At 38.0% G+C, this 19,183-nt stretch overlaps 1 protein-coding gene and 1 non-coding gene across 2 annotated transcripts in view; both read left to right on the top strand.

Annotated features, from left to right (window-relative positions):
• Nucleotides 1-19,183, top strand: part of GABRG2 (gamma-aminobutyric acid type A receptor subunit gamma2) — a 117,313-nt gene that overhangs the window by 61,254 nt on the left and 36,876 nt on the right. The window lies entirely within an intron of this gene.
• On the top strand, nt 15,435-15,541 carry LOC126013052 (U6 spliceosomal RNA). The gene has a single exon (XR_007497388.1). It is a non-coding gene; the product is annotated as a U6 spliceosomal RNA (small nuclear RNA).

Here is a 19,183-nt window from a genome sequence, read left to right as displayed (position 1 = left end):
CAGGGGGCCATCTGGGGTGCTAGGGATTGAACCCAGTCAAGTTAGGTGTGTGAAAAACAGGCACCTTACTTATCATCTGCAGTACATCTGTGGTTCCAATCTGATCTTTATTTTCCAGATAAGAATATACCTTGCTTATAAAAATGCATCTAGAGAATACAGGCCTGTGCAAGAACATACAGAAAATGGACTACCAAGTCTCCTGGTTGATGGGATGATTCTCCAGCCCAGTTATGACTCAAATGTTAGGATCATTTCCAAATTCACATGTTCAGAAAGGTTTATATTTGGCAAATGATTTATACCTTTTAAAACACATGTTTGTTTGTTTTTTACTTTTTAAAACTGTTGGCCATTTTTGCTTATTGGCCAAATTTGTTTCTCTATTTCATTGTTGTCTCTGCTATTTTTGTGTCTACCTATATGCATGATTGTATATAAGTATAGTGGAAATGTACTTTATTGATCATTTTTAAGCTAGACTATTAGGTATCAAATAATACTCAAGTTTCAGTAATTTGTAGACAGGAATTGTTTTATTACTATTGCATATATGGCTCTTATTTTTATGCCAGTCCCTTCCTCATTTTTTTTTTTTTTTTACTTTCGAGGCAAGTTATATCAGGACCTTGGGGGAAATGACAGAGGATTACGTGATTCCTAAAGTATGTGCTTTCTCATTTGTGGAATACCAAAAAATGGTAATTATACCCAAAGACAATTGAAATATTGGTCCATGGAAGAAACTTGCCACAAAGAGCAGGGGAGTGTAATTAGGGCAGAGAATACAACTATACAAATAAAATTTGGGAATGATCACTCTGAACAAGAACTGGGTTTTGAAAGGAGGTAAAGTTACATGCATGATAGTCCTTCAATAATCATATTACAAACCAGTGTTTCAAAGATAAAACAGGGAAGAGCTAGAGAGAAGCAGAGGAGAGGGAGAGAAAGAAAGAGGGAGGGGTTGAGAGATATAGAATGGGAGGAAGGAAGGGAGAGAGGAGAAGAGAGAGGGGGGGGGGAATAAAGAAATGTCTGCCATAGAGGCAGGCCAAGGAGATGGAGGGAAGAAAACAGGGACATTGGTGGTGGAAAATGTACACTGATGAAAGGTTGGGTGTTGGACATTGTATAACTGAAACTCAATCACGAACAACTGTGTATCTCACAGTGATTGTTGATTCAGAATATAAAAGAGAAGGACCAACTAGTTCAAAAAAAATAAAATAAAGGGTATACTTTGATAGACATAAATCCTTTGTCAAAGCAAAGTTTCACAGGCAAACTTTGATGTCCATGTGGTAAGTTGCAAGCTTCTCTTCTCAAATGACCCCAGGAAAGGCTTTGTGGTCACAGAAGGATTGCAGATACTCTGAACCATAAAAGCATAAGCAAAATGTAGCATTATTCTCATTCTTCATTTTTAACATGACCGACAGAGCTAGGGAGTAAGTTCAGGAAGCCGGGAGTGCTGTGCTATCTATCACTCCATGCAGTCTTCTCTCCACGAAGGAGAGGCAGAGCTCACTAGCTTTGAATCTTAGGTCACAAACCAAGACTGAAGTCAACCTCCCCAGGGGAAGGAATCCCCTAATCACATGGGTGAGGAAGGAATTCGTGCTGCGACCAAGTGACAGTGTGACTTCCTACTTATCTTCAAAACTGCAAGAATATGTCATAGGATAAATCAGCCCAGCATAAACAGTAGCAACTTCCTTTTCAAGAAAATGGAGCCCAGGTGCGCAGATTCCTCTAATTTTAAGAAGTTAATCCCCTGAAAAGAGACCATTTTGGGGTTTTGCTTCACTTTGTCAATATTCACAGCCAGGTTTTGCAAGTTTATGGAAAAAGGAGCAGTAAGTAAACAGAATACTAACATGAGAACCATGTAAGGTGATGGGAACTGTCGTTTAACATGGTCAAGATTTCCTTTGCTACCCACTTGGGGCAACTTTATTAATTACCATAGCAGCAGCAACAATGAGTGAGTCCATAAATATCTGTCTCATGCTAAATTCAGTTTTATAGATGTTAGCAGTAATTTCTAAGAAACAATGAACTAGAATCTTCTGGTCAGTGGGAGGAAATCATTGAACATGATTTAAGAATGACTATAAAATAAGGCAAAGGTCAAGCTATCTTGAATGTTAACTTTTACATGGAGCATAGTTCTTGCTGTCATGCAGAGTCCCATATAAGAAAAATTTTGATCTAATGGAATGGATTCAAGGAAAATGCACCAAAAATGCTTTCTGGCATTTAATTCTACCATTCCAGTAGGAATTTAACCCTTTCCACAATGTAACAGTCTTTATTATTTTTTAATTGAATCAGCATGAATTACAATGTAGAGGTATTCATGATTAAAGTCCAGGAATAAACATTTAAACACCGATGCATTCCCTTCACCAGTGTCCATTTCCCTCCATTCTCTTTCCCTCTACCATCCTCCAGATTGCCTCTACTGCAGGCACTTTTTCTTTTTCTTTTAGGGGCTGGAGCAATACATTACAGTGGGGAGGGCACTTATCTTGTACTCAGCTGAAACCAGGTTTGATTCGGCATTCAATATGGTACCCCACACCCTGGCAGGTATAATTTCTTAGTACAGAGCTAGGAAGAATCCCTGAGCATTGCTGGCTGTGACACCCAAAACAATAAATATATTAAATATTTAAATTATTTTTTTCTTTCAGGCTCTGTGGTTTACAATTTTTACTAAAAAAGTACCATATATTTCACTTTCCCTCCTTTCAACACCTAGTCCTCATCCAGAGTGATTTCTTCCCTCTCATTGTCCAGTTGTTCCTTTCCTGATCTGTCCACATTTCCCCCAACAGCAAATTTATTCCTAAGGACTAATTCTCCTGCTCATTATTTCTATTGCCTTAAGACATTAGTTATTCCCCTACAATGCTTCTTCATATCCCACCTACGAGTGAGATTATTTGTGGTTTTCTGCTTTTCTTTTGTTTAGGAGATACACCCAGGGTGCTCAGGGATCACTCCTAGCTCTGCACTCAGAAAATGCTCCTGGCAGGCTTGGGGGACCATATAGGATGCTGGGGATTGGATCGAACTAGAACCAGTCCTGGGTAGGCTGTGTGCAAAGCAAATGCCCTTACCACTGTGCTCTGGCCTTGAGTGAGATCATTTGTTTCTATACTTCTATATGGCTCAGTTCAATCATCATCATATCTCCAGATTCATCCATGAGCAGCAAATGTTATGACTATCTTTTCTAATGACTGCAAAAGCATAATATTCCTTTGTGTATATGTACCACAGTTTTTACCCATTCATCTGTTCTTGGGCACTTGGGTTGTCTCCAGATTTTTATGTATTGTGAATAGTGCTGCAATCAATGAACATTGGAGGACAGATGTATTTTGTGCATTGTATTTGAGGTTAGGTTATATTGGTCGTAGAGTACATTTCAAGAATGGATTTCTAGGTTGTAAAATAAAATACATGAGTTGTGAGATCACCCCACATACCATATCTCCAACCTCAGGCAGATGGGTTGGAAGAAGTAGGGTAGTGGTGAAAAATTAATAAGCCAAGCCAGTTAGAAACCTCATGGTCTCTCTGAGCCAAAAACCAGAGCTGCCTTTTTCTTTATTAAACCAATTCCACCCCACCTGGTGGGGAGGGTGATATACGATCCAGGTGGGTTTTTACATATCAAAGGAAGAGGTCATGGGAAAGAAGAAGATGGAGGAACACCATTTGTTTTGGGCTAATTGCTGGGTGTCATCTTACAATTTCACCCTTTCTGTTTAAAACAAAACAAAAACAAATGAGAAAAGCTACATGTTTTGTTCTACTGTTCTCCGCCAGAGGCAGGAGCCCCAGATCAGAACTTATTAAAAAGTTGGTTGTAAAAGCAGCAAAGGTCAGATTGTGCATACATATTCTCAAAACAATCAGCTTTTTCCATATCTTTGTTTTATACAAATGATATTAGGTTACACTTTATTTTACCTAAAACAAAGATCATCTCTGGTTTCTTTGCATGTTTGTTTACAGTTTGGATTTACCCCAAAACAGACATTGTCTTGCTTGTAAACCTGGATGGACTGGTGCACAGATAACCTGAGTTATCTGTCCTTACTCTGTGCTTACTGCTCCACTCAGGAGTGATCTCTGTACTCAATAAAAATGGCAGTTCTGGCAGGTAGCAGGTGGAGATACAATATACAAGACTTCCAGACTATACGTGTTTCACCCTCAGCCTAATTGGGATTAATTTAAGTGTGATCCTGACTCAGATTTGTTCACCTGGGCATAAGATATGCATGTGATGTAATTTTTACAAAATCACAAATTTTTTTCATAGACTTCTTTGAACATAAACATTAGAACCTTTCTGCAGATACACTTAATTTGAGAATTCTTAAACATTCTTACATCAAGCACTGTAATATGAGTTTAGAACATTTGAACTCCTTTTTCTTATAAAGTTCCCTAAACAAAATCACAAGAATATTTCTGCATATATATATACACAGTTTGAAAACAAGTTTGCTAAACATTCTTACAATGAGTACTGTAATAAGAGTCAATAGTATCCAGATTCTTTTCCTTCTGTTGATAAAGGCATTAGAACATTTTAGCCAACTAATGTTGAGAATAAGTTGCTAAACCATATAATCAATCAAACAACACAGCAATTGGGAAACATATACTAGGATAGCTGAGAACTATTAAAAATTTAACAACATAATACATTTCCCTGGAATTGTGCAAACTAATATTAAACCAATAAAATTGCATACAAAATTTTCTGTTTGCCATGAGGAGGCATAGAACAAACAGTAGCTATAAAATCTACTACAGATAGAATGCACAGTTTAACCAGCAATATAATGACCAATGAAAAGAGGATCGAGAGATTAACATCGAAGAAAGTTACAGGAGGTTCTGAAAGCAGCTTCTCAGTTGGGCTTCTTTGTCTGAAAATGGGCTCTCCATCTTCACCTTATGTAGTAGCCAGCTGAGGTCTTCTGAGATGGGAAGGCCTTCAGTGTCTGAGCCGGAATCTGGGTGGGAGGACCCATTCATATCCCTGCTGTTTGTCTCCCTCAAATGAAAATTTCTCTTTGGCTTCTATCCCATCAGTGACCTTGATAAGCTGCTTCAGCTTGGGGGCCGAGGTCCTCGCACAAGGCACCTTTGGTAGAAAAAAGGTGGTGAGTGTAGACATCTGCGAAGTTGTACAGTCTTCAGCTTTCTCCTCTTCATTGCCTGCCTCTTTTATGGATGGTGAAGTAGCTAAGTGAGGCTGGGGGTTGAATCTGCAGAACATGTGTCGATTGCTAGCATAGCAGCTACCTTTAACTGGCACTGTAGTAGATCCAGATACATTAGTAGCTTTTGGACCTCTCTCTCCTTTCACAACATCAAACTCCACAGTCTCCCTATCTCCAATGCTACACAGAAGTTTCCTGGGATTGGTTGTCTTAATAACTGTCCAGTAAACAAAAATTTTTGTTGATAAATTTATAAAAATTCTGGATATTGAATCATTTTACAGTGCCCAGGATTAGGATTGCCAGCATTGGCTTGTCTAGTGGACTCAGGGCTTGGGGCACAGGATTATCTTGGTTGATCTGTTTTCAGACTTTTAGTCTGCAGAGGTGGTAGCCAGCTCATTATCCTTGGGAGATGGGAGTCTCACTGACTTAGTGTCAGTAGTCAATGATAAATAATCAGCCCTGGGGAGGCATTTAGATTAAGAATCCATCACTACTGGAATGGCACCCTTCCCCTTTCAGGCATGTGTGCAGGAGAATCTCTAGGGAGCTTGGCACTTATGGTCCAGAGCAAGAAATGCAGGTAGATGAACCAGAGCAAGATGAAGCCAATCAGAATGGAGCCATGTGTACCAATGTTCTAGTGAAGGGTACTGTAAACTCAGTTCAGCTTGAGGGGCCATCATGGTGATTATCCATCAGAGGGTCAAATTATCCATCATCATTTGGGTCTCCTCCACTGTTCAGGTGCCAGTTGTAATATAAAATCCACAATCTGTGAGATCATCCCACACACCATATCTCCATCACCAGGCAGATGGGTCTGAAGAAGCAGGGTATTGGTGAAAGAGTAATAAACCAAGCCTGTCAGAAGCCAGTCTGCATTCATGATCTCTCTGATCCAAAAACTAGAGCTGTCTCTTTCTTTTTCAGTGCCCATGGGGAGTGGGGGGAGGCAAGGTGGAGTAAGATCCAGGTGGGCTTTTACATATCAAAGGACGATATTATGGGAAAGAGAAAGATGGGAGACCACCTTGTTTTGGGTTCATTGCTGGGTGTCATCTTACATTAGGTCATATGGAATTCAATTTATAGTTTTTGAGGAGTGTTCTTATTGTTTTCCAAAAAGACTGTATCAGTCTGTTTCTACCAGCAGAGAATGAGGACCTCAGGGGCAAAACCCTCTTATATCCATTCAACACTGGTTGTTCTTTGTGATGAGTGCTAGTCTCTTTGGCGTGAGATCTTATTTTTTTATTTGAATTTTCCTGATTAGCAATATTTGTTCACATTCGTTCACATGCCTTTTTGACCATCACATTGTAACATTTTTCAAAAACACATTGATCTCTGTGCCAGTAAGGGAAGCAGGACACCTGAGGAAAATGAATCACTTGTGCACTCGTGCCAGCTCCAACAGGAGCAAGACATGGAGTGTGACTCAAGTTCCTGCTTCTTACTCCTGGGATCCTGTGATTAGATTTTTGTCATCAGGAATTAGGAGGATGACAAGCTGAATTATTAAAGCAACACAAAGGCACAATTCTAGCTTTTTTATTTTTTGCTATTTTGATGGGGGGACTGCTATTTAAAGAGCCAGCTTAAATGGGAAAATAAAAGGATGACGAAAGAGAGAAAACAGCAAGATGACATTTAGATGGCCTTAGAATCCAGGCATTTTTCACCAAAAGTTAATAAAAAATCATTTTGTAGTTTGTGAGAGAACTACATGGTTTTTCTTTTCTGGGAAATGAAAATTAAACTTTCAAGTAAGTTACAAAAAACAGAAGACACTTTGAAGTTAGAATTCAGACACAGAGATATAGGGACAGATTGACAGAGAATTTTGTGTTCAGTTTGAAACATTCAGTACAGCTTCTTGTCTTTGTGTATGATGCAAGGAAGCAAACAAAACTGTTCCCCACCTCAGCTTCAACTTTAGCTGAGCAAGAAACACTTGATTTCTTTTTAGAAAAAAAAACCTCATCTTCTCTTGAGCAGGTGTATTTGGGGTGCAAACTTCAGAGTTCCCCCCCAGTGTAGTATAACAAATAATAACTTATTCATTTCAAACATGGGCACAAACAAGTCATGAATATTTTATAGAGGATCCCTTTTATTCATTTTTGGCTCTGAGCTCAGGAATTGCTTCTATCAAGCTTAGGGGGACCATTGGAGTGAGTGCCCAGGATGGAACCCAGGTCAGCAGTATGCAAGGCAAAATGCCCAATCCACTGTGCTATTTATTACTCAGGCCTCTAAACCACATTTCTTTTGATCCGACAAATACCTCAACATAAATATGATTAGAGCCCTCCTTTCATAAACAAGCAGATCACATAAAAAAGAGAGAATTTGGCTTCTGACTGTAAGTAACAGCAGTCTTCTGAATTCAGATGTAGGAGATCACACATCTCAACCATTCCATCATTCTCAGAATGCTTCTGGTAAGATTGTAGACAAAAGAATATGGATTGAAGAGGAAAGGGAAAATTATTCTGCAAGAAATTTTAACTTTAGAAACCACAGAGATGCCAGTTGAGTTCCAATCAGTCTTGCCAAAGGCAAGTTCAAAAGATATGTATGGTTCCCTTTTCTCACCCCTTGTTAACTGAGAAAAAAAATCAGGTACTTGACAGACATTCAAAATCATTAGCCTTCTTATGTTCTAAATGCTTATTCACTCTTATTTCACCTAGTGGTGTCTAGGAACAGTCCATTTTTATAGATCTGGATTTTGAATCTGAATAAGTCACCTTAGAAAGGGAAAATAATTTTATTCTTTTCTAAGGGATAGAGGGGGATTCATGAAAATTAGAGGATAAACCAATTTCAAACATTCTGCAAAGAGATAGTTTCGCTGTTTTCTATTAATGGTCTTAAGGTTTTCATTACTTCAAAGACTGTGCCACTGTTTGGGTGGAAAATTAAAAATAAACCCAAACCCACTCCCCAACAGCTTTTTTTTTTTTTTTACTATTAAATTAATTGATTTCTAGTAGCATTTTTTATTATGTTTTGTGTTTTTTGAGAAGGCTGGGGCAAACCCAATGATGCTTAGACTCTATTCCCGAATCTACATTCAAGTTTCATTTCTCGAATGCTCAGGGAAACGTATGTGATGCCAGGGAGCCAACCCAGGTTGTAAGGCAATGCTGCTCAAATAGTGGGACCCACCTCCTGGGGGGGGGGCACGAGGCTCCACAAAGGGGGGCGCGTTTGACCTCGGTAAACACTGTCCTAACAAGCTAAGCCCCGTGTTTGTCTCTGTATGTCTCTGGAGCTGAGATTTGCTGTGTCCTGCTTCAAACCCTGCTTCAAGAAGCTATGTATTGCAAAACGTGCTCATTGTAGCCATTAATACAGGCGTCATCTCTGATTAAAAAACCAGCTCAAATTATTTTATATATTTTTGTTTTGCAGGTTAAAGTTTTTTAATAAAAATACTTTTTACAGCCATGGAGGGGCGCGAAAATATTTTCTTCTTTCTAGGGGGGCATGACAGAAAATAATTGAGAAGCACTGCTGTAAGGCAAGAACCCAAACTGCTTATTATCACTTTAGCCCTATGGCACCATTTTTACTTCTGCCAAATACTCTGTACCAGGAATTATAGCTATTTTACAAATGAAAAATAGTTAAAGATTTAGAAAGGCTAAGCAACTTGCTTATTTTCACATGACTCCGGAGTAGAACTGGCTCCAGCCTCATTTCCAACCATCAAGTTAGCCTCCATGCAGCACCTCTAAACCTTACTGTTAAGAGAGCCCAAGACTGGTCAGTTTCTCTCTTTAGATGAAGGAAATTCAGTTCATTGATTGTTTATTCAAGCCATCCAATGTTTCACACAACACATATTGGGTTTCTAGAAGCTGCAGTCTGGTGGAACACAATGAGCCCCATCTATCTTTTAAAATACTTTTGTCATGGCTCTCCAGGTGACAAGGCTAATGAAACCTCTCATATAAAACCTCCCATACATTTCATCATAGCAGACTATATTCACGCATGCATACTTCATTAGCCTGTCGTCTGCTTTTTTTCTGAATGAAGAAACCATTATCCTAAAAAGTCTCAACTTCTTAGTATATGTTTGAAATATAATTTGAAAGTATCAGTACAGTCATTATCCAGTTTAAGAGCTATTGTAGTTCTTAATTGTGACTGCTCCAGGGGCTCATTTTAGAGAGCTGCCTACTTCCACCCACCCCTCTTTGTGGCAGTCGAAATGCTCGCCCCCATGCATGTGATGCTCCAAGCCTCCCAGACAGAGGCTGGTGGGAGAGAGGTGTCTGCGAAGTCTTACTGACAGCCTCACACTCCATTAACTGAAGTTGAATGGGGCAGCCTTTGGCCAAACATCAGTCATTGTGGTGTTTCTCTAGTCTAAGCCATCTAGCTGTGCTGTTTTAGTGCGGAGGCAGATGCTGAATGACTTCTCTTGCCATCCTCTTTCTTTTCCATGTAGTATCTTTCCTTTCTTTTCCTTTTATTTTAGCCCATGGAAATACCAAACAAATCTGATCTATCTCCAGTTGTTGAATAGACATTCATTTGCTGTTGTTGTATTCAACAGCACCAAACTATTGTTGTACCCATACAGCTGTTGTATCCAACCTTATCCTCTACCCTCCACCCCTCAGAAGTTCTTCTGATGCAGGAGAATATAGGGTCTCCGAGCCCCAATTTTCTATCCCTGTGATACAAAATGAAACTGTTTTTATCAATTGCATAAGAGCTCTCTACAAATTAGATGAGATAAGTTATCTTTAATATTTCTAGATCTCACCTTTTCCTTCTCTTCCTAATGTTTTCTTATATATGTTTCTTACTTGCACATAAATTTCTCTGGTTTCTCTAAATGGATAGCATTTCACTGAAAACACAGATGCATTGAGTGATTTCATTTGTGGCATGATTGTGAGTGCATATTTGGTGGAAACTCATACTTAGGGACTATCTGGTTCTACTCAAGAATTAGTCACATCCCCCAAGTCATATAAACATAGCTATGAACTCTTTCTCTCAAGATTTATAAATGAAATGAGCTCTTTAAAATAATTTTTATTTTGCCCTAAGTGGATTAAAAATATTTCACAGTAATATTTTAGGTACCTAGTGACATTGATGAGTTTTATATGATTAGCCACAGATTTCATATGGTAACATGTCATTATTGACCTTTCACAGACCTTTGTGAATTGTTTTACAGCCTTTGTTCTAAGCATAGTATTAGTTTCATGAAACTATTTGTAAAAAGTGGCTTCGAAAACCACATTTCTCTCTCATATATATATATATATCATATCGTATCATATATATATGATAAGTAATACTTTGTGTTTACTCTAAATTTCTGCAATTGATCCAAAGCCTTGTGGTGTCTCCTGATCACAGTCATTAGAATAACTTGAGAGATCATTGATTCTTTTTTTCTTGATGGCAATGAAAGTGATTTGAAATAAAGAGTTAGGGTTGAAATTTCTCAGCTCTTGCTTCCAAATCTTTCTGCAGAGTACAATTTTATGAATTCTTGCACTTCCTGTGAGTTACTCAAAACAGGTTTCCAGGCCTTGTACCACTATCTATAGAGTTAAGGTACAGAGGCATGACTTCTGAGTAGTGTCTTTAATAGGATCTTACGACAATTCTTAGGACTCAATCTTGAGAAATAGTTTCTTATGATTAGGATAAGCTTATGATTTATTCTCATGGAAGTAATTTAAGTTTCTTCTCATTTTTCCTCATATAAAATTATATGATACATTTTAAATTCCTTCTCTCAGCAACATCCTTGTGATATAATCCCACCATTTGTATCTAATATGCTTTTAAGTTTCCTGGCCTACACTATTGTGACCTTCTTATTGCTGGTGTTATCTCACCCAGGATTTCTATAGAATAGTCTTGGAACAGCTCCTGGAAAGGGTTCTGCATTAATTATTTTTTATAATTTTAATCCAGAGAAAAGATGACTAAGGAATCCTATTCTCTTTTCAAAAATGTCCAGAAAATTGGGGCCAGAGCAGTGGCACTAGAGGTTAGGCATCTAGACTAGCTCTAGTCTAGGATGGACTGTGGTTTGATTCCCTCATCCTATATGGTCCCCCAAGCCAGGAGTGATTTCTGAGCGCATAGCCAGGTATAAACCCTGAGCATCACCAGGTGTGACTCCCAAAAAACAAAAACAAAAAACAAACAGACCAAAAAAAGTCCAGAAAATTAAGAAACTTTTCAGAGAAAATCTGAATAGGCCTAAGAAAATATAAAAATGTACTAAATCCTACAAATAAATATAGGTTTATATTGTATTTTACAGTCCCATTAAATGTGAAATAAATGTTAATATTTTATATATCATAACAAAATATTATATGAAGAGTATAATTAAAGTATTGTAGATCCTAAACATGTTTTTTAAAGACAAGAAAGAAAAAGCATGTGTGTTTCTTTTTATTTTTAGCATATTGTTTCTTATTAAAACACCTGATGACAGCTATTAAAAGTGTGTGGTTTTAGGGGATTTCTGTAGTCAAACATATTGGAGAGTTTCTCATGTCTCAGATGAAAACACCTAAGTAGACACTGATTTGTTATCTGAGTCTGTGTTCCAAACAAGCTTGAGAAAGGTTCAGTGGTTGGAAAAATATCAAGCCCTAAACCCCAAGTGATGTCATTTACAATAGCTATTTCAAACAAATATTTCTTCATCTACAAAGAAAGAAAATATGCACTTCCCAGTTTATACTAAATGAATAATATATGAGGAAAATACAATGGCTAATATTTTGCATTGTATTTAATTAACATCTTCAACTCATTCTAAAATTGGATTATTATTGTTGTGGTGTACAGCCTATACCCAGTGATACTCGGGTTCTTTCTGCATCTGTGCTCAGGGATCACAACTTGTAGTGCTTGGAGGAGCTTCTGCAGTGCTGGGATCAAATTGGGGTCAGCTATGTGAAAGGTTTACCTTAAGAAGAATGAAAACTTTTAAGGAACACATATGTAAGAAGCAAAGATGGAATCACTGATGCTTGCTCACTTGTAATTATTCCTGGGCTCCATGAGTCTGGGGTCTTTGTTCAAACAAACTCTGAACAGTGATCAGTTTCATTATTGTATCCAGAGGCTGTGGTTTAAGTTAAGTGGGCCTGGTTGACAGGCAGGAGTTTGTAGTCATAGGTCCCTACAGTATAGTACTTAGTTCAAATGAATCTGCAGAGAAACTTTGGGTTTATAGTTAGTGGTGCATATAGCACCAGGGTGGCATATACCCAGCGTGCCTGAAGTATGTAGTTGTAAGTCCTTGGCAGCAGATATTAGAGATACCCTAGTTGACTGTGTGCAAGGCAAGCAAGCACTTTACCTTACCTGCTCTACCTTCTCTGACTTCTGAGTTCCTAACTTTAAAACTGTACAGTTATTTATCATTAGTGCTTTTGGGTCTTGGTGAAAAAAAAATCCCTGTACACTCCAATATCATGCAGAAATTTGTTCTCGGTTTTTGTTTTTTTGGGCCAGGCCCAGCAGCACTCAGGATTTATTATTGACTATGTGATCAGAAATTACTCCTGGCAGTCTCAGGGGTCATATGGGAAACCTCAAATCAAATCTGAGTGATTTGATGATGATGAAGATGATCTCCCCACTGTGCTATAACTCCAGACCGTGTTGCTATTTTTGTTGTTTGTTTGTTTTTTGGGTCACACCTGGTAATGCTCAGGAGTTACTCCTGGCTTTACACTCAGAAATCGCTCCTAGCAGGCTCGGGGGACCATATGGGATGCGGAGATTTGAACCATCGTCCTTCTGCATGCAAGGCAAATGCCCTACCTTCATGCTATCTCTCTGGCCCCAATGTTGCTATTTTCTAAAAGCTTTATTGTTACACCTTGGGCAAGAACAATATAATAATAAAGGTTCAGATATAGGAAAGACTGGGAATATTTAAATGACTGCACACATTTAATGATTAAGGGTTTCGGAAACCTAAAATACCCTTTTTACTTCTTATATTTTAAACAAAGTAAAAAATTAAATATGTAGAGAATGATCAAAGGTTCTACTTTATTATTGCCAAAACTAATACTAAAAAATAACTTAAACTCCCATCAAAAGAGCCTTTTATGTTTTGTGTTGTTTTAATATGAAAGCTTAGAACTATAAAAACTGCTTATCCAGGAAGAGTAAGCTGAATAGAACTAGCATTTTTCAAGCAGGGCTCTGGGGACCCAAGAATCCAAGGGGACCATAACTTAGGCATTAGTTCCAGTAACTTAATTTAAAAAGATAAAGCCTTGGGATATATAATGTTTTGTCCTGGGATAGATGAACATAGTAGAGAAAAAGAAATATTAACTTACTCTTTGTGGGGTTTTTATTTTGTTTTGATTTTGAGCTACACCTATTGGAACTCAAGTATTACTTCTGGCATGCTTGGGGGATCATATGGGATGCCAGGAATTGAACCTGAGTCAGTCAAGTGCAAGGCAAATGCTGTCCCTACTATGCTATTGCTCCAGCCCCTTTTTGTGGGTATTTTGAAAATCCATTTAAGTCCTAGAAGTTTATTTGCTTCCAATTGAATCTTTTTATTTTGTGACTGATTTCAGCCGAATTCTCTGGATATTTATGGGATCTCACTATTTCCTTATAATTTATTTTTGTTACTGTGTGACAAAACATATACAATTTTATTATGAGATATAAAATAATCACCAAATTTAAGGCTCCAGTAATTGAGCTATTTCCATTAAAGATTATTGTTGACATAAATGTAAAGAGTCCTCAGTGAAATGTACCTACCATGCTGCTAATACTAAAAGGCCAGACAGAAAGTTTGTTAGAGTCTTATATGCTCTTTTGGAGAGTAAGGTTTTCCAGGTATCTCAATAACAGCTGTAGTCTAATCCCTGAAAAGTATCTAAAGCTAGAAGATGCTTGTCTTACTAAAGGTACAAAAAGTAGCTCAGTTTGACTTGCAAGAGATCTCAAGTATGAAGAAATTGGAGTTTGATTGTTAGGAAGGGGGTCATAATGCCTAGCATAGAGAGGTGAGGGGACCTGTACTAAATGAGCATCCAGAGATTTATAGTGTGCCAAGGAGATCATTTAAGTGGTTGAGCTTGGTCAACTTTCAGAGTTTAATTCCTGCCAGGGTATATAGTCTTTGAGCAGTGAAGTTGAACTGTTAGGCCTGAGTACCAGACAAGCATTGGTAGGAGAGACTTCAGGAGATCCTCTCTCTGTCGCATCAGTAATGGGTGTGGCCATTATTGAATAAGTTAATTAAATAATTAATCTAGTAGGCAGACAGAGAATACACAAGTTCTACAACCAGTAGTCCAATTGGTTGAAGGGTCCCTATTAGGTCAAAAGAGTTGGAAGACAAAAACACCAGTAGTTAAAAACAGATAATTAATGATATTCACATAGTAAGATCCAGAAAATAGAGATTTGTAGAAATTTTGTGGCTACTAAATTTGAAGATGTTGGGTATACTCAGCAGGTGGTTGAATAAATAGATTGTGGTCAATCACATTGCTACTCTTAGAACCCAAAGAACTCACAGAGCAGGGTTTTGAAGATGGAACATGGTGATTATTGAATATTTAGGATATTTATTCAAGGGTGTCAGAGAATGTAAGTTCAAAATTAGACATTTCAGATAATTAGAAAGAAATAGCTGGGAGATTTTAACCTTAGACATGGGACAATCATGGTAGATTCAAGTTATCCAGTATTGATGTGGCAAGGGATATATCTATAGCTTTTTCCTAAGGATGAGGTAGAATATTCTGGAAAATCAAATGGCAGCAGAGCCTCCTACCTGGTACCCTTGGATGGTTCCACTCTACCTCAGTGTAGAGAATGAGATTACAGCAAGTGAGAGAATCCACTTGACACTGGCACATCTAAGAATTGCAGATGCTATGTTACCAGGAGGTATCTTGTTCTTCATCCTTGAATGAAAAGGAACTTTGGCATGATCTGCATTGCTCTCAGATCTGATTTCAAATTTGTCAGTACAACATATATGAATCACCAAACCTTATCCTGACTTTCTATCTGCTATCTTCTCACCCATCCTAGAACTCTGAGTTTCAACCAAAAAACTGTGAGTAGTTCCTCAGTACATCCTATTATCTCATTCCTTAAGAAAAATGTCCTGTGCTCGCTTCGGCAGCACATATACTAAATATTGGAACGATACAGAGAAGATTAGCATGGCCCTGCGCAAGGATGACACGCAAATTCGTGAAGCGTTCCATATTTTTGTCATGTTCTCTTTCTTCAAAAAAAAAAAAAAAAGAAAGAAAAATGTCCTGGCTTCCTCTGAACAGGCAGTTCTGGCTGCATTCTCTACTTGATAATTCCGCAGTTTCTATTTACTCTTTATCGTTAATTGAGATGAAGCAATTTTTGAGAATGCTTGCACCCTCTTCTGTTATTCTCTTCATTCATGGTATTATTTCTCACAGAGGTTTGTGTAAGTGAGCCAATCACCTGTTTAGGCAAAGTCTTTCATGAGACTTGAATGCTACCTTGCAACAAGATACCTTGTGACTCTGTATCTTGATGTTCTATACTTGAGAATACCAACAAACTTTATTAGGTGCTATATATCTGTTTAATTCTCAGTAAAAAAAATTGATATTCAGATATTTTTAAAAATTCTCAATTCCAAAATTCCAACATCAATTTCATAATCTTGGGGTATTAGCAAGTCTGCAAATCTGCCATCACTGGAATTTAGTACTGACACTCTTAAGGAATAGTAAGAGAAAGAAAAAATTTAACTTACATACATAAGGAACAAATATTAAGAAATCAGGATTGCCTGAGGCCTTTTGATTAGTATTATGATTGCTTTTAGAAAAGCTATCAAATAAAAAAATAATAAAAAAATAAAAAAGAAAAAGAAAAGCTATCAAATAACACTCAACTCTGTTTTAAATATGGATATTGTTTTGGGGGCATAAAAAGCATCTTTGTAATATTGCATATTTGTAGATGCTTTAGATATTTAGGATAAATGAATTTTCCTACAAAATTAAAACCACTCAAGTGTTATTACTATTCTAGGTTCATATTAGGATGTTTTAATATAGTGTCTAATCACTTATGTTGTCAGCTATACAGTTTATGGCTAAACTTTAAATTTTATTTTAAGATGTGAGAATATTTATAATATCACACAATTCAACCAATATTCAAAGCTGACATTTCTAGATGTGAGCATATTCAGATTTGGCTTTAGGAATTAGACATCAACCATTTTTAGCATATGCGTTTAATTGATAAAATGTAACATGGATAGGCCCCAGAATAGTAGGCAATCCCAGATGAAAATATCTTTGACTGAGATGAAACATTTTAGCTAAGAAATTTTATATAGAATACAATAATGAATATTTAGAGATAATGCCTGTGAAAGAGTAAAAGGCATGTGTGAGGCTGAATTCAATCCTTTGTACCATAAGGCTCATGGGGTATTTCCCTGAGAGGCCTCAGCTGGTTTCTAAGCAACTAATTGTCCAGCAAGGCAGCAGGAGTGGCCCTTAAAAATGAAATAAACATGTAATGCTTCTACTTCATTTGGAATTCTTTCTCCCAGATCAGCTAGAGGAAGCGAATATGAATAGGAGAGAGTTGGGTGTAGATATAAGAAAACATCAAGGACAAAGGCATGAAGTAACTGGCTTGAACCTGTACACCTTTGGAAGAACTAGGTGTGAGGGTGCAACTCTATCTTTGATTCAAAACCCTTGCTTTGTTCATGACATACTTTTGATAAGAGTTCAAAGCCTCATTTAGGGCACAGGGATCTAGGAGAGGTTTGTGTGAAGGTCAGCCACATGTGAAAAGGAGATTTATGGTCCCATTTAAACAACGAAACTTGAATGTTAGCCTTTGTCATGCTTTGTTTGCTTGGCTTGAATTTAATCAGCAAATCCTATTTTCATGTCACTGCTGTTCCAGCTTTCTGAATTGAACCTTACTTTTCCAGGAGATTAGAGTTGTGCTACTCACCAAGCCAAGTGTCCCCTGTGCTTAGCTATCCAAGTCCGTCCTGCTAGCTTAGGTACAGTGGAGGGACTGCATTGGTTTTAGCTCCAATCCTGGTATGGGTCACTCAGTATCCAGTCAGTAAGTGGCATTCTTACACTCATGGAGAAAGAGGCACTCTGCTCTATCCTAAAAGACAGCTGACCAAGTATTGTGACACTGTTTGCTGACATTCGTTCCTGGGTGTGAATTTCTGTAGAATTACATGCCACTCTCTTGGGAGGCAAATGTTAGAAATTTCTCTGTCTCCCTCCCTTTCTTGTTTGATAGAAACATCAGCATTCGCAAAATTCTGTTGTTCTAAGTTTAGCTCATTGAGAAGATGATCAATCTGTCTCAGTAACAAACTTCCCTCTCTGCTTCTCTCCCTCTTCTGCTACCTCACACACAATCTTCCTACACCAAACGACAATGATCATGCAGCTTCTCTCAGTGGATTCTGGCAGATAATGACCTCAGGACCTTCGTATATAAGATGAATAATTGGACATATTTAATATTACAGATTTCAGTAGTTATAGTTAAATGAAAACACACATATACAACCGTCATGTTGCTTTCAATGAAAAGTCACTATGAGAAAATTTCAAGCTAAGATTCAGTCTTTACCTTGAATACAATGCTAATAACAGCTCTTTGTATACACTTATCTCAGTTTAAATACTACTGGATTAGGAGATCTTGAACATATTTAAGATAATCTAAGCCAGTAGTTCTCAACTGCTAGCCAGGTGCTGATTGGGATGTGTTAAAAGGTTGGAAGCCGGGCCTGAAGAGATAGCACAGCGGCGTTTGCCTTGCAAGCAGCCGATCCAGGACCAAAGGTGGTTGGTTCAAATCCCGGTGTCCCATATGGTCCCCCGTGCCTGCCAGGAGCTATTTCTGAGCAGACAGCCAGGAGTAACCCCTGAGCATCGCCGGGTGTGGCCCAAAAACAAACAAACAAACAAAACAAAAACAAAAACAAACAAAAAAAAGGTTGGAAGCCAGTGGTTGAAAATATAGGTTTTCTCTTTTCTATAACATTAGCTTTTACTTATGCTAAAGTGATAGGGGGTTAAAGGTAAACTTTTAGGACTAAAGGAAAAAAATTTTTTTTCTTTTTTTTTTTTTGTTTTTTTTTGTTTTTTGGGGCCACACCCGGCATTGCTCAGGGTTACTCCTGGCTGTCTGCTCAGAAATAGCTCCTGGCAGGCACGGGGGACCATATGGGACACCGGGATTCGAACCAACCACTTTTGGTCCTGGATCGGCTGCTTGCAAGGCAAATGCTGCTGTGCTATCTCTCCAGGCCCAGAATTTTTATTTTCCATTCCTTACACATGTGTATGTCTTCATAAAAAAAAAAAATGACCAATTACACAGGGGGTTGTTGGCAATATTGATATGAAAAGTCTTCTATCTCTTAAAAACTTCTATCTATAAAATCTTAGTGAATTTTGGGGCCGGAGCGATAACATCAGTGGGGTGTTTGCCTTGCAAAAAGCAGATCCAAGATGAACCCGGTTCGATCCTGGGTGTCCCATATGTTCCCCTAGCCAGAAGCGATTTCTGAGTGCATAGCAAGGAGTAACCCCTGAGTGTCACTGGTTGTGGCTCAAAAAATAAAAAAAAAAAAAAAATAAAACTTGGTGAATTTTCTTTGGGTTAAATTGCATGCCTGTAAAAGCTGACATGTGGCAAAACAAAGTCCATTAATGCCAATGCTAGATCCCCCTTGAGAAAGCTCCTCTCAGATCAGCAGGCTGATAAGTTGTCACTTCAGCTGCTGTGTCATTGTTCAGCAAATAGCTCAATTCTTTAAAATGAGGGATTAACGGGGTTTTCGCCTTCCGCTTTTCTGTGTCAGT

This window comes from Suncus etruscus, chromosome 6 (genome assembly GCF_024139225.1).
Source record: "Suncus etruscus isolate mSunEtr1 chromosome 6, mSunEtr1.pri.cur, whole genome shotgun sequence".
Lineage (NCBI taxonomy): Eukaryota > Metazoa > Chordata > Mammalia > Eulipotyphla > Soricidae > Suncus > Suncus etruscus.
This window is presented reverse-complemented; position numbering and strand designations above follow the sequence as displayed.